The 17,227-nt window shown below is 44.8% G+C and overlaps 1 protein-coding gene across 3 annotated transcripts in view; it reads right to left on the bottom strand.

The window, feature by feature from the left end:
- Positions 1-17,227, bottom strand: part of LOC105279739 — a 242,150-nt gene that overhangs the window by 197,385 nt on the left and 27,538 nt on the right. Inside the window, exon 1 of one of the 3 annotated variants that reach the window (XM_011339725.3) lies at positions 16,783-17,216. The exons of the other annotated variants lie outside the window; for them this stretch is intronic. The gene's annotated coding sequence lies outside the window, so the exon portion shown is untranslated. Of the gene's footprint in view, positions 1-16,782; positions 17,217-17,227 lie in introns of those variants that run through there. 3 annotated transcript variants of the gene reach the window in all.

Genomic DNA, 17,227 nt, shown 5'->3' with positions numbered 1-17,227 from the left:
AACGCAGCCGGGAATCAACGATTTCGAAGAAATCTCCATCGGCGACTCCGATCTGTCGCATGGAGAATTAACAAGAATAAGATTCTCGCGTGATATCCGTGGGATCGCCTAATTCCGATTATTCATCCCTTATGTGCGCCCCAAGGACAGATCTCATGAATGCACGCGCATGCACGCATCCATGACAATTCGCCGCATTCACGTGTATGTACACACACTTGGCAGCGCATACTTGGCTGGGTAACGCACGTGAATACATACATTGAGATACATACCGGCGTGTTGCCTGAATTCTAATGGTGACATCGAGTTTGTGCGGACGGCACGCCGGTGTGTACACGCCCCGCACGCTACGTATACGCGCACGATCGCGTGTGCGTGATAGAACATCAAGCCAGCGTGTCTGCTCGCAGACTAATCGGGTCTAATGAGGCCGCACCCCGCGAGCAGAGATTAACCCCACCGGTTACGCAGCGGTTAAACGACAGTGTAGAGTAAATCGCGCGGTAACTTGCGAAAGAAAAACCATTAAATGCATACGAGAGAGAGAGAAAGATAGAGAACGAGAAAGACAGAGAGAGAGAGAGAGAGAGAGCGAGGAAAAAAATGCAGTGTACCGCATGTCATCTGATAATCTCGCGAACAACATGGTATCGGAGTGTATTTGACGGTGCTAGCGCCCGCGGCGCGCTTGTCGATCGTTCATTAGATCGCGATTTGTACACCCGAGTTAATAGTCGCAAAAATCCGCGCTGAAAAATCTGATGCGCCCGCGGATCGGGATTCAATTAACCCAATTTGCATGGGCCGACATTCATTATCGGTCGCCGCCGCGCGGAACGCGAAGCAACGCAATGCGTTCGCACGACGGGTCGCGGCCAGATTTTGCGGCAAAAACGCGGGTGGGTCGCGCGATTAGCTTCCGGCATTAAAAACGCACGAACAACAGAGACGAAATCTGATTAATCGCCAGATGGAATATCCGGTGCGCATTACCGCGAACGCGGAATGGCCGCGGCGGAGCGTCACCCGCTTACACGAGCGGCTATATTTTGCTAAATTGCGGATTGACCAGCCGCCTATCGATTCCACACGATGAGAATTAAATCGATGCACGTTATAAATAAATCTAGATCAACATACGCACGCGATAACGCTTAGCGGATTGCAACGGTGGCGAGGGAAGGATTGCTTTAGAGAGAGCGTTACGCTACCGCGAACGCGAGGGTTAAATACAACGGTCGTACTTAAATAATGCATAGCAACGTTTTACAACAAGCATCCGTCATCAGATATGCAAATCGGCTCGCGCAACAAGCGATAAATTTGCATCCTTTTTGCATACATTACCCGCGCAATTACTGGCACGGTGGTATCTTTCTAGCGGATCCAGCTGCCTAGTATCTGTGCATAATCCTAATAACTCGTGAAACGCTTCGGAACGAGATACCGGAGGAAGTGTTTAAAGTGGACCGTCGCGCGTATAGGCGAATTCGCGTAACACGAGGAAAACGTATTTCACCTTGCACGTCGCCAACTATAATATAATAGTAAGTGCTCCTCGTTGCGAGCACGCTCTTGTCGAAAGCCGGATGAAGCACACGTGCGCTCTTTTCATAGGTTGCGCTTTTATGCAACCCGATGGCACGGTCTTGGCTCCAGGCGGCACCACGGCACAAGATTGAAAATATAGAATCTAGACCGTCGCGGGCTTAACCCAGTTCGTGTCTGGCAGTTTTTCACTACTTAGGGCGCAGATATATTGTGCTACCGAGCTTGCTTCTCGAATCTACATTTTTCAGCATTGTTAATGTCGCGAGAACACAAGAGCGCGGTACGGCTACATTTAGGCGAGTTCGCGTAACGCGAGGGAAACGTATTTCATTTTACTTTGCCAACTAAGTGCTCCTCGTTGCGAGCACGCTCTTGTCGAAAGCTGGATGAAGCACATATCGTGCATATCCGCTTCATACTCTGACATACAGAGAAATAGGCCACACGTATTTAACGAAATATCGCGACAACTGTTGAGCAGAATGATTTGCAGTTCGCAAGCTTGATGCGCTCGCGACAATGAGGACGCACTAATAAAATAAGCAATCGAAATTAATGGGTTGACCAGGACAGTAACGTCGAAACTCCGCACGTAATTCGATGTGGAAAACGCAGGGATTCATAGGGCAATAAAACACAATTACCCGAATCGTTGTGTCGGCCATGCAAATTGCGGAGATCCGCGAGGGTCTTTTCCGGCACGGAAACACGCAGAGGAAAGGATTAGCTCAGTTCATAATATCGTTAGAAAGTTCTCGCCATTGAGATATGAATATAAAGCAGCAAAATGTATAAGCCTTACCTTCACGCATACATATACATATAATATACGCACGTACGTACATATGTATCGATACCGCCACATTTGCGGGGTGCAGTGGGTCAGTACAGTGGGCGCGCACGGGGGATCGGGAACGACGGGAACATATAGAACCATTCTCGTCGCAAAGTGGATTACGCCGATTACACGACGAACTTAATTAAGGACTGCCACATAAATAACCTTCACCTTCCGCATTGTCAAGTGTGCGAGTTACGCGAGTAATCCCGCGCTCCAGCTCGAACTCTTCGTGTCCGTCTTTAATCCCCGCGACGGCGCGACGTGCCCCGCAAAGGGGGCACTAACGAACGGGCGAAAAAGCACACAAAGATTACTTCTAATTATGATTTACCGCCCCGCGTATGCGCGCGCATTGGCATACGTGCGCCCAGATTTTGCGCGGGTGGGTAATACATACTGGAAAAGCATGGAGATAAAGAAAATAAAGAAAGATAGATAATAACGTAAATTACGAATGCAGTAATTAAGCATATCCGGATTATAGAGAATAAGTTACCTTTTTAAATGAAACATGTCATGTGTGTATATATAAGTGTAAAATAAATAAATAAGAATCAAAGATACGCATTTTTATAGAATTTAATAATGAATGAACTTCCAGTCTCGCGCCTGACCCAAATAAAGAAGAATCGTTGAAGCTGTCGGTGATCAATTATTCGCGCGATATGGATATGCACCAAAATATTCTCAGAAACATCGACGTCCTTCTCACACAGAGAGAAAAATTCCATGCATCTCTGAGCGAGCGTGTTATAAACGTTGCAGCGATCCAAAAAGCGCCTGTAAAAACCAATTCAAAGCCATTTCTACTTTTTGTCCTTTCGTTTGTCCTTTTTCAATCGCGCGTCGCGTGGCATTATTTAACGCATCCAAGTTCCCGAAGAGGATCGATGCGAAGGCCACGCTAATTTCCGATACTAATTCTTAAAGAGATTACGCCTCTAAAATGCACCATTGAGCCCTCCGGCCGAGTTCAATCTCCGGGATATCGCGATGCGCGGCATTGTTAAGCGATAATGGGCCGACTATCGCTCTCACAAGGTCGGTTACGTTAGTGGTATCAAAAGGGAGGAGAAAAAAAGGCGCTCAGGAGGATCGCTACACGCGTGTGCACGCCATTTTGATTGAAATTTTTTTTTCGATGTATGTACGGCGAAATTCATTCGCCCCGGCCAGCGAGCGGCGAACCGGTGCTCGCAACACGCGCTTGCTCGCTCACTCGCTCGCGCTTTGTGTGCTCGTCGACTTTTTTAAGCCCGCTCTGCACCGCCACTATTGCGGCAGTGCGTGAATCGCATAACAGTCTCGATACAACGAACGATAGCTCGTGGCAGAGGCGGCGACAGCCCGGCGGCAGGGCGACGCGGCAGTATCTACGGAATGCAATTCGCCGAAGACAATGCACCGCGTTAAAATGGCTCGTATAGATAACCCGATGCCCTCGCGGAGCATACCGTACACGCATAATGCACACATGCACACACGTGCCGGGAATCGATATCCGCGCTAGGCTAGCACTCTTCTTTGCGGGTGGAAAGGAGGGCGGAGATAGGCGAGGACCCCGGGGGAGGAAGCGAGGACTGGCAATAAGGGCGGCGGAGACAGAACCCACCGGGGAGGGTAAGTCAGAAGGTAGACGCAAGACGTCAAGATCCTTTCGCCTTTTGCGACCCTATATTAGCCCGATACTGGCGCGCCCTTCTTTTCCCCCGCGTATATATAACGTATTTCGTCCTTTGAGTCCAGCGAGAGCACGGAAGCGGAGTGCTCCGAGGGTTGTAAATGGAAAGAATACGTCATGCTCTCCTCGGGAGCCGCGCAGTTTGCACCTCTCTCTTCTTCTTTCTTTTCTGATCTGGTCACCTTATAAATATCGTGATCCTTAGATTGCGATGGAAAAGTTCGCGTCAATTCAATTGGAAATCTCTTGCGCCCCGACTAGTGGAACATTCATTACTCTCTTAATTAGCGATAGAATAACGGAGAAAAACTGAGAACATCTACAATTATGTGCAATTATGTGACACTGTCTTATCCTTTTCTAAAATTTCGTATGTGTGGTAATATTATTATTATTATTATTTATATATTATTTATTTTATTAACATACATTAAATTTATATATATTGAATATTTATTTAATTCGGAATGCCTTTTCCTTATTCCTCATTCGTTATCCAAATCGTTGTATCTTCCTTGAAGACATCGCGCATTCATGATACAGACGAAAAATGTTACGTAAGATAAGACCGAGAGCGCTTCGCGAAAAAAGAAGAGAGAATTTAAATGCGCGAGTATACGCGTGTACTCCTCAAGAACGTCACCATCTACCTCTCTCTCTCTCTCTCTCTCTCTTTCCTTCTGTCCATCTCTCTATCTTTCCGTCGGGCATCGTATGCATATATGTGACAATATACATTCCCGCGGAAGCGTCGTCGAGAGAAACATCGAGCACTCGCGCGCAGATACTTTGTACATGGACGCGGGTTGAAAGCGGTGCGGGATAAGTGACGACGGTGTCGCGGTGGAGGAAAAGGAGAAAGAGCTTAAATGCTCGAGCGCGCGCGTTCTCACGGAACACGGAGGCGCACGCGTACGTGTATATGTACGCGTTTACGACGCATACGTGTGTCGAGATTATGCGGGCGACATATGCATACGGTTACGCGATACGTATTCCGGTGGTACTAAGTACACGCAACACCCCTCTGCATCGTGTGCGAGCGAGCGAGTGTGTATACGCGTCCGTGCACACGTGCTTGCGCGCGGTTGTGGGCCGCGTGGCCTGGCGTGATCGTGCTCGCGCGCGTGCATGGACGCTTTACATAATATCTTTGCCATTGTAAAATGCAAAGTACCGAGACGCGCGAGGTAGTCCCGCTGAGCCAGCTTTTCCGTGCACCACGTTCGCTCGCTGCACCGCGCGGGTCCTATACGAACCCTGGTGCGACCAGGGATGGAAAACGACGAGGGGTGGAAGACGGCGTGGAGAAGAGCTCCGGCTGCGGGACGAGAAAACTCGCGGGGATCGGGAGACGCTTCGAAAGCAAGTTTTTGTCTTCTCATGTAAATCGCGACGTAGCCAGGGCGATTGAGAGGAGGAGCGCATATCTTTATACATTCCCTGTCTGAAACGGTATTCTCTCATTTTCTTTTTTTCTGAGCAGTTGGTCTTTGAAGAAAATCGTGATGCAATCGCACGACACCGCTCAACGACTAAATACGCGGTACACTCGTTAGCTGCGAGATGATTATCAAAATAAAGCTCGCGGGAGAGCGTGATAAAGTCGAGTAAAGCCAAAACTGCAAACTGGCTTCTGCTAGAGCCGCGTATCGCATTATTGCTGCATGGCGTTGAAGTGGCAAACTGTACTCTCAGAGTTCTCAGAGTGTTCGGTTAATTCGAGATACACAAATGCGACACCAAATTTTCATTTTTAGAATAATTCGCGACTTCGTCTCTTGAATCCGTGACGCTCTTTGTATCGGGACGAACACAGTTGTTTGCGAATTTATTCGTTATTCCGCGGGACATATCGCGCGATCAGAGTACCTACTTGAAACGTTCGTTGAATTGCGAAGAATGCTCTCGTGGTATCTGTGCTCGTCGGAGATTCTCGACGAGTAACTTGCAATCTTCTCGATCATCAGACACCTCCGATCGGCAGCGCTTGATCGCGCTGAAAAGAATTTACCCTCAGACGAACATGATGACGATTTCATTAAGAAACACGTTATCGGCAAACGAATGAACTTGTATTCCGCCATACGGGATATAACAGTTCGCGGTTTATTATCGCTCGTGCGAAAACAAAGGAATGGACGAGGTAACTATTCCATGCCGCGCCGAAACGTGAAATAAAAGCATCGATATCGGCGCTGTAAAAAAAAAGTATCCCGACAGCCTCTAACTAAAGTGCTCGATTTTTCCAGCATCCCCGCGATGCAACGCCAGGTATGCATTTCGATATAGAGATATGATCTTCGTGCGCGACGGACGCGTAAAAGATTAATGGCAGGGCGGCGTATGCAGTTTTCGGTTGAACCGGTCTCTCGTTGATGGGATTAAAAAATTCAACAAACCCGCGCGCAACGGCGAGTGCGAGGCGTCGTCTGTAGGATAATGCACGGTGCACCCTTTCAACGGTGGCGCAGAGCGAGCACACGTCCTTCTACGTCCGAATAATAATTTAACCGATGACGTTGTTTAGCCAGGACTTCCGGTGCAGTTGCATAAACGTGCGTCGCGTCTGACATGCCACAATTTCACGTATTTTCGCGATTCCACCATGATTACGGAGACGGTTGCTCGCAAAAAGAGAGCCCGCGTTTTCGTTCATGTGCAATTAACCGGCGTGTGTCCGCGCGCGGAAAAATGGCCGGCAGCAGTCGAGACGCAAAACTGCACATCCGCTCGTGAATATTCCAGATGATCCGGTCCGGATAAAAAATCATAACGGTTACTTTTCTTCCTCTTTCCTCTCTGTTTTTTTCTTTCCTCGGATAAAATGTGTGAAACTATATTGCGTTACTCGTCGCTTAAGGGGGGAGCCTGCTTTAGAACGTTGAAAATAAGGTATAATTTTACGAATTGTTTTGGAGAAACTATACAGCGGATCATTATAAAACTTTGATGCATTTATTAGTACATGTTTAAAGATAAAAAAAATTATTTTTTTATTTGAATATATCGCCTGTAGAGGTCGTCCTGGAGGCATCTTAGTGCAGCCGGCATTGTAAATTGGTGAGCATTCTCCTGCCTCCAAATTTCATCCAAACTGAAAAATTGAAATATTTTCTTGTTATTTATGAATTCCCATCGTCGATGAACCTTTAATATTCATAAAAACATTAAATTAAACAATTATTTTTGCATGAAAAAGTTCAAAACCTTTGCCTAAAAATCGTACTTTTGTGTTCTAAGCTCCACCATTTTGGCACTTTTCAACTTTTTTCTTCTCTCTTTGGTTCATCGACGATGGGAATTCATAAATAACGAGAACATATTTCAATTTTTCAGTTTAGACGAAATTTGGAGGCAGGAGAATGCTCACCAATTTGCAATGCCGGCGACGCGGCTGCACTAAGATTTCTCCAGGACGACCTCTACAAGCGATGTATTCAAATAAAAAAATAATTTTTTTTATCTTTAAACATGTACTAATAAATGCATAAAAGTTTTATAATGATCCGCTGTATAGTTTCTCCAAAAACAATTCGTAAAATATACCTTATTTTCAGCGTTCTAAAGCAGGCTCCCCCCTTAACAGAGTGTTGAAAGAAGGGAGAACTTATGCGAGATGTACCAGCGTAAATTTTCTACCCCTATAGTATCCCGTAAGTAATTCTCCCGCGGGTTCTCGATACGGGTCTGCATGCGAAACGCGCATACTGGAGATAACTCTGCGGCGGCGTAACTTCCAGAATCTTGCGTTTTAACATCGTCTCGCGGGCGTCTCGTAGGCGTCTCGCGGCGGAAACGAGATTTCACCGAGAATCCCCTCGAACAATACATCAGCGGACGTACAACGGGAAGAAGTGCCGGTGACATCGCGACTACTCCGGAGCAACTCGAACTACCACCTCGTAACCGCATTCCGACACCACCGTTGCTATTGCCACGCAATTACGGTAAGCGTTACATCGGAGAGAGAGAAAGGAAAGGGGAGAAAGAGCGAGATGCCACTTTGCGTATCGATGCGCGTTTCCGCTCCTCTTGCAGCTCTCCGTGGCTTTCCCACGCGTGGAAGAAATATTAAAAGCGAAGCGAGCACGTATCCGTCTACGCGTGCACGTCACGTGTGCCCTTTTACAAGCAGATTGTGTATTATTACAGATACGCGGGACGATGTATTTACCGGAGGGAGAATGAAATTGTCGCCGCGGATGTGTAATTTATTTACGGCGAATTTGTATACCCTCCGCACGCGCGCGCGGACTAAATTCTATTTCTCCGTACATGGATCCGTGACACTCGAGGACGCGTCGGATTTCCGTTCTCGTTTGTGCAGGTTCGGCGAATTTATCAATACCGTGGATTTAATCAAACGTGAATAACCGACTGTTCACGAAAATCTTGTCTAAATTTCGTTTCTTTGAACGTCATTAGTATTTTATATCATAATTAGAGAAGAAATCGGCTATGTGAGATGAGCCTATTTAAGATACTCCCATTTTCATCAAATCTAAAAATAAACACGCGAGAAAGACAGAGAACGAGAGAGACAGAATCAATAAAATTCAACGTTTATATACAGGAAATTTTATGTGCGCTACAGCAACATAAACGCTGTTCATACAGAAACTATCACATTTTCAATATTTTTGTATTCTTTAGAGGGAAAATCAGATTCTATTGGGAAATCCGCCATTGAATTTCTGCGAGGATATTCCACCGAGTCGCCCGTATTTCACATTTTGGCCAACGAGTGCGAGGCCACGTTTTCGGTTAGCAATATTCCGTGGGTCCGTGTATCCATGCCGGTCTAAGTAAGCCTTCCGGGTCCCGAAGGAAACGTTTACGACCAAGTTAGCTGCTAATCCGGGCCATAGTTACAGTCATTAAGCTACGCTTAAACCGACGTTATTGCTTGCATTAGTTTCCGACCGGGCTTTCGCGTAACGCTCGATTCCGGCATGGCGATACCGTACCTTATTTCACGACCTGTCGCGGAAAACTCGGAAAAGTGACACAACCGGCTTTATACTCGTAGTCAAAAGAGCAGAGCTCCGACCGTTCGATAGCACACCGAAACGATTAGTTCGCACACGTGTATGCACGAGAACATCGCGCTAATGCGTGAGCTACAATTTTCCGAGTTTCGCTGCCTCGCGCTTCGCTTGCCTCGGACACTACCGGCGGAGTGAGCATCGTGGGGCGAGATCTACCAAAGGCAACGGCTGCAATCCTTCCGTGCAATAATCAAAGGAAGACACATCCTGCAAGCAGCACGTTCGTCGATACAAAGGCAATCAATAATCACGAGCTAAATTGAATTTTGCGTCTCTCCGCCGCGATGCGGTATTACTCTCGTGGCGCTTCGTTTACTAACGTCGACTGATCAGTTTGACGTTTCAACAATTGCCGATCGAAAGCGAGGGGTTAAAGAGTCAAGCCGCCGGCGACTAACGTCCAACTTGGAGCACGAAGAGCGTATAATACACCGCCGCGATCCCTCTTCGCGCTCTCGCACCTCGTTTCCCCGCTTCCTCACGCGCGAGAGAGCGTAATTCATTTTGAATTTACAGATTACGAGGTTGGATGGATGGCGAGGATTTATGGCATTTGATGAATGCCTACCTGCGCGCGCAGGAAGCGGGTAATCAGTTCGGCTTCGACGATGCACTCGGCGCATCACATGAAACATGCACAGAAAATCGGTCCGATTATCCGGCGCATGCGGCGCGCATGGGGGTGCGAGATTTTCGATCCTCGCTCCCGCTATCTCCTTGCAGCGACGGCGGTGATCGAGGGATCGATATTGCGGGGATGCATTTAGGAAACGCACCGCGCAGCATCCCTTATTCCCCAATCGTGTATCCGCATCCGCGCGAGCTGATACATAATCTACTGCTCGTCGGCAGCGGCGGCTGGCCACGGACAGAGAAAAATCCACTTATAGCCGGCCATCGGCCTGCCGTTTCAAAATTAATTCTAATCTAGGATCAGACCGCTTATAAAGTGCGACGGAGATTTATGAAAAAAAAGAAGGAACAAAATGGAATCGACTGATGGTGGCGGGCGGATGTGCTCTAATTGCGCCCGACGACGGACAGGCTTTCTCGCCGGATAATTGTACATTATTCCACGTCGCGGATTTCGCCCGGCGCGGCTGGAATTTGTTATACCGGCGAGATAGGCTAAGAGCGCAGCGTGCGGCAGCGGCGACGAGGTAACTTCGTGTTGAAAAAAGTTTTAAGACCGGCTAATGCTTAAGAAAGTAAAGCTGTGGACTTTGGTCGCGACCTCTGCTGCTTGTTGATTATTTCCGTAGGTATTATATCTTGAGATTCTTTTTTTTTCATTTTTGTGCAAAGTCTTTACCAGAGTATTTGAAATTTATTCATCCTCAAAGCAGACCTTATCATCTTTTCTCATAAACATTCACACACGTGGATATATTCATATCGGTAATTAAAACGTTAAAAATTCATTCGGTTTTTCCATTAACAAAGTTATCAAATAAAGCTGTCGTGCAATCGCAGCGAGCGAAGGAATATCCTTTGTTCAACAATCTTCAGAGAGAGGGAGAGAGAGAATGCTCGTTTCGCTGTATATAAAATTCGTTGGATGATATTGTCACTGAAATAATACGCACAAACGCATAGCGCAGAGACTGGCAGTTTTCGTTCCACCGTTTGCGGCTTTGTTACTTTGTTACCAGCAGCGGTTCATATTTTCACCGATACATTCGCCATTTATCTGATACGCGCGTGCAGGTAAATCGAATTTTACGTACGCGCTTTTGAGGTCAGAAATAACGGATATAAAAGCAAGAAACCGTAGGGTAAGCACGGTATTATCCGCAAACGTAATGCCGATCGGGTGATATAAATCTCGATTACGCGTCACAGAATATCGAATCGGAACACGGAAAGAGGAAGAGAGAGAATGCATACGCGAAGCCGTGTATCTGACAAAATAGCGCAGGAGCGATGTAGCGCGCATAAATTATGACGTAAACTACGAATATCTAATATCACTCGCGTTTTACCCGAGCCCGCCGAGTGTAGCATTATCGTAATCGAGACGGCGCGATAAAGTGCAAATTGGCCCCGATCATAATCTCTTCGCCATATAGATTGATCGGCACTATCGCATGATATCGTGCGCAACACACGTACAATATTCATCGCATCGTCACGATTTAGATCCTCCGAAATAGTTTAGATCAAATCCACTACTATTTCCATCTCTTTCTGCTGCATATTGCGCCACTCTCGCAGTCGCTACACTCGAAGTCCACGATCACACACGGCACACCACACTTTTGATTGTTGTCGAGAGTTGGTCGAACAATGTTGAAGCAATGTTTCGAAACGGAAGGAACAAAAGCTCGTCCATTCGGGGCAGTCTCGTAATATCAAACTATCGTTAGCCGTTATCCGGCCAAGTGCCATCAATTCCTCGTGTGTAGCTATCGCGGCGCCGCTCTTCATAACGTTCGTGAGTCCGGATGAGTTGACAGCAAAAACGCTAACTCGGTGAACCTTTAGCATTAAATTCGAGATAGTAGAAAATTCGCGAAGTTACCGAAGGGCGTCGTATTCGTCACAGACCGTGATTTCATTATGCGAGAAGGGAAAAGGTATCCTTAGAACGTTCCGACTACCTACCTAGACCGACACGGTAAACGAATAGCGTCTGCCTCATTATATCCATTATTTCTTGCCGGTGCCTCCTCTTTGAAGAAAACCCTACGTTTCATATATCCTTTCCCCCTTTTTTTATGACGGCGGTAGCATTATGCGACAGTGTAATACGAAACTGGCTATCGCGTACATACGTCTCCCCATCCGTGTACATGCGTCGTGTGTAGCTGTCTATGTTCTATATTACTAAAAGCGCTACTAAATCAGAAAAGCCTGGGGTACCTCCATGCAAAGTATAGAATAAATGCCTATTTAACGACAAAGGTATATATTAACAAAAATATGAAATATAATAAATGTATCAAAAATAAATGAAGTTATTTTGCGGTAGCTTGTTTTCCATAATCACGTACATCCATAAAATCACGTTCGAATAACAACATCGTGCTCAGCATGATAACCACACAAATGCGGAAAATCAGCTACGCTAATCTGAATGATGTACCAATGTAATATATAATGTACTGCAACTTTACAGATATAATATAGATAATAATTAAAATAAGCAATCAGGAATACAACATCGAAGTGCTAAATTATTCGTTGTTACGACGTGTACCTCGCGCCACACGTGATACGCAATTTTGCATCACGATCGTGCACGATGTAGATTCATCGCGGCGAACAATCGCAGAACGAAAGTGCAAATAAAACGATACGGGACTCGCTGCGCGAATGCACGAACAGCACCGCACATGTCGCGAATCTCGTGCGCGGTTTCCGCTCTCTGGTGCGCCACCGTGAAGAAACCAGGCAAGCTTAGTACAGTAGCAGACATTCAACCGCCTCCTGCTTCTCCCCGTTGAGGACCGGCGGGCAGGCGGGGGTGTTCCGCAAAAGGATACCATGGAGGAAAGGCGAGTGAGCTAACGGAGATGAAGGGGTCGAAAGAAGAGAGCAGAGGGAGAAAGAGAAAGGGAGGAGAAGAGAATGAGAGAGGACGAAGGAAGGAAGGAGTGAAAGGAGCGCGGAAAGTGGAAGAACCAGAGGCATCATTCGACCCTCAGTTCCCCAGGCGCACCCCTTGCTACCCCTTTTCTCTTACCCCCTTGCACACTCTTCCTAGCACTACTCCACTAGACCACTCAAGGTACTCTTCCGCCCCCTCGCCTTTCTCCTTTCTCTGTCTCGTTCTCTCTTTCTTTCTTTCTTTATCCTTCCTGTTTCCTCGATCTTGTTTCTCGCACCGTCGCTCTCTGTTTCGCGCCGTGCCTCGACTTCACGATCGTCAAATGGGGTTACTTTTGCCCGCGTAGTGGTGAATGCGCGCGCTGTGACAAAACTATTATTAACCTTTTGTCCAGCGACCGATTTCGTCGTTTGGAGTATCCAACAGAGACTCGGGAAATGTAGTTTATTAGTCGTAATTATGTGGAGAAAACAAAAGAAATACATGGAGAGATCTATAAACATTTGTAGAGGGTGACGCAGGGTCGTTCCCGCAGGTAAACCCATCCGATAGTACGCGTGCTCAGCAATTCCAGCCCCTTTCATTAAGAACGTTAATGACGGTTACCGTCGTCGTTACGGCCGGCCAACGACCACAGTTGCGAGATCTCGCAGAGGGGCCAGGTTAAATTTAGGCGTAATTAAATACGCGCGTCGCCCTTGATATTATTAAAGTTACAATGCAGAAGTGTATTTAATTAACTTCCGATATTGGCATCGATGCGATCGCATACGCGCCTACAGGACGGACGGACGGATCAATTTACGTCGAATTTATTGTGCGCCGTTGTTGCCCACTGTATTTATAATTCAACGGTACATCGAGTTAATATTAAATATCGAATTAGTGCGTTCAATCAACCGCGAGCGCTGCGCGCTTTGTCGGAAATTTATAGAAATTACCACTATTTTTGCGTTTTAATACAGGTCGCCGCGACGAACGGAATTTTATTCGCTCGGCATTCGCCAGCACACAGCCAATTTATTTGAAATTTATTTACGTATCATCGCACACGGTGACTAAATATCGAACGTAAGTGCAGTCTATTATCGAATATCGCGCAACGAACTGATTAAACAGTGATGCACTGTGCTAAAAATTTTACGTATCCTCGCACGCGGACTATATGGAATTGGTGTAATCAGAAATTCTTAACATAACGAAATAATAATGATTCAACCGAAATGAAGCTAATTTTGCATGCAGTCCGACTTTAATTGCGCCAACCATTATTACTGTTCTACGTTCCAAGTAATTTTGGACTTGACATGTAGTTACATTATAATTAACATTACGTTCTACGTATTTTAGTTTAAAAATGAATATAGTAATTACTGAATATAACTATAGCTACACATAAATTTTATATTTTATTAAAAACGTGCATAATACGTATGCGTAAAAGCTAAGAGAGAAGTACCTAATATCCACAGCTTTGAAAGAAGAATAATTTTACAGTGCAACTTTTTCATGCTACTTATATTAAAAATTAAAAATTATTATAAAACCTGCTGCAAACGTTGTGCTCACGATAGTATTTTAGATGTATCTTTGTGTCTCGGGGCACAAATAAAACGCGCGAAAGTAGAACAATATGCGCGTGTTCAGTACTGAAGCCTTTTACGCACGATATCGAGAACAAAATTGCGCCCATTTGTCGCGCCCTTTTACTACGGAATCACGTGCCACAAGACCATAACGCGTGCAACTATAGCTATTGCTTCCACGAATTTGTAAACACGTCCGATTTTAGTCGATGTCTGGCCAATAAAGATACTAAAGAAAGATAATAAAGAAAGAGAATGAATAAAAGAGCCCTCCATTCGCACTGCTCACGCATACTCTGCCTTTGTAGAGCCAGAACGACCGCGAGATTGCTAACAACGTTCACTGCACTCGAAAATTATTACATCCCTAAACTCACGCAACAATTATTTCCTTATCTATTACTTGTACTTCTACTTTTGCCGCGATTAGGAAAGGAATAGTAATAAAAACGAAGTAGTTTTTTGCATCTACCAATGCCTCATTAACACAAAATTATGAATTTGTAAATATGGATATAGTAAATAAATATTTATAAATATTTGTTCCGAGATTATAATACACTTCCCTAAAAATGTGTTATATTCAGAATAAAAATTTGGTTTAAAACACGAGAGTAAATTAAATGAAATTTGGACGGGTTTGTTTCGTGTAATATTAAAACTGTTTTTTAACGATGTTGAGGCAAAGCCAATGTTTCACATTTCGGAAATTCGGTTAATTCGATGCGCGAACTCACACTGCGGAATCGGATGTACCGCGCGGAATAGTAATATCAGGACGGTCTTAACCTCCGTACAAGTAAGATCTAATGAAGCAATTCAACTGCAACCGCAGCCCACTTCAAAGTTTTGAGAAACACCGTATTGTACTGCCAGTATATTACAAACTGCAACGGGGCGGCCATACCGATGCCGCAGCCCGATTATATTTCGTGAACTATTAGACTTCGAGCGATTGAACATGCGGTGGAGTGCCGACATCGCTGAACCTAACAGATTCGAATATGCTAGTCCTGATGGTATAATGTAATTGCTAGGTTTCAGAAAAGACTTCTCAATTTTCATATAAATATCAACAATATTAATATCCATTACCATCTCCTGTTGGAAAATTTTAAAACAACTTCCTTCTATTAAATATCGTTTTAATGGGTAAGATTTTAAAATAAAAAGATATTGTTTCAGAGAAAAATGTATCTGTATGTATGGAATAAAAACTCTAATTTATAAACCATTCCTCGTAAAAACGCAATTTATTTGTATTGTATTGTGTGTCATAACATATTGCAAAACATACCGCAGATATTGGAAATATTTTTCTATATTTGTATTCATGTACGAAATACCAGTACTAATAACGCATAATATTTTTTTGAAAGAATTTAACGTTTTCCTATCTTTAATGAATTAGATTAAATCGATAAAACTTTAATTTAGAAAAAATTTATCTACAAAATAAAAGTTTAATTTACAAACTATTGTTGGAAATACGAAATCCCCTTATTGCATTCGAACATAGCATCCATTTGATACATCAAATAGTTATAACTACGCGCGCCAAATTTTTACGAAAAATTTCTTTAATATTTTTCTATTTATATTGAAAATACCTTAACAATATTTTATAATATTTTGTCAAGTTTTTATTAAAATACTTCAAAACGTTCCATGTATGTGTTTTTCTGAATGAGATAATAACAAAAAATTGTTTTAGAAAAATTCATTTAAAGAACACGAATTCAATTTAAATTGCTGAAAACACGAATCCTTTATATTCGAACGTGACAATTTACGTGATAATATTATACAATTGTTACCAGAAAAGTTTTCGACACTATCCATATATGAGATACTATGATTTAGTAAAAGTTATTCTACGTGTTATTCATCCGGAAACAACTAAATTATTTGAGCATTTGATTTTTTTATTTTAAATAGTATTTTTATCAATCGATATACAAGCTTCTAAAATTTACTTGGATGTGTAACATCGAAATGAAATTTGTTTTGTAGACTTTTTAAGTTTAGTATTGAACTCATTTTATTGCAAATGTATTTATTTAACTGACGGACATGAGCATCCGTCTCTACGCAAGAGACCAAAGATCAATAAAAACTTCGTTAAAACTTCATATTCTCGCCGCATGTTTCTCAATCTGATTACCGAATTACGATTCTTATTTGCCTAACATTAAAGATAAAATTGATTCTTAATTCGATCATTAAATTTATCTTTAATTTAGTTATTAAGATAAAACTGAAATTCTGATGTAATCGAAATGAATATTTATTTCTCGAGGAAACATTCACGCATTTCATAACCGGGACGATCATGTTCCGCGCTGGATTGTATGGTTGCCAATTGGAAACCATCATCGCTGACAGCGGTCAGTCGTGTCCCAAAATTTATCAGTGACAATGCTCTTTACGCGCCGCAACCACAGCGTATTGAGTAACAATTACCGGCCGCAAAAGCGACAGCGACGTGGCCCTTTCCGCGTATCGTGATCGCTACTCACCCCGTCCGCTTCGTTACATGCCGGCGACTCTGCTCGTCACCCCGAGCGATCAGTACCCGAGTCCTCCACAGGGTACGCGGGACCGCGGTGCAGATCCGGTATGGGGTTGGTTCGCGTGCGTGTCCGTCGTAGGGGTGGTCGCGCCACAAGAATCCGGCTCTCACTCACCACACCTGCAACGCGCGACCGGCCAGTTGACGATCCCTCGCACAGACAAGTTCCAGTTCGAGCGGCGCGCGACACCCTCGCCTGCGCTCGCGCGTGCCGACTCGCGCGCGCGGCCTTTTCGCGCTTGAATCTTTTCCTTTCTTACTTGATCACGTAATTTGCTCGCCGGCGACGCCGGGGTACCGCGCGAGAGCTGTAAAGCGACGACGACGTTTTAAACCGCGGCTCGCCGATGACTGGCGACGTCCCTCGGCAGCGCCGCCGGCCGCGGCCGCCG

The sequence above is a fragment of the Ooceraea biroi genome, chromosome 8 (genome assembly GCF_003672135.1).
Source record: "Ooceraea biroi isolate clonal line C1 chromosome 8, Obir_v5.4, whole genome shotgun sequence".
Lineage (NCBI taxonomy): Eukaryota > Metazoa > Arthropoda > Insecta > Hymenoptera > Formicidae > Ooceraea > Ooceraea biroi.
This window is presented reverse-complemented; position numbering and strand designations above follow the sequence as displayed.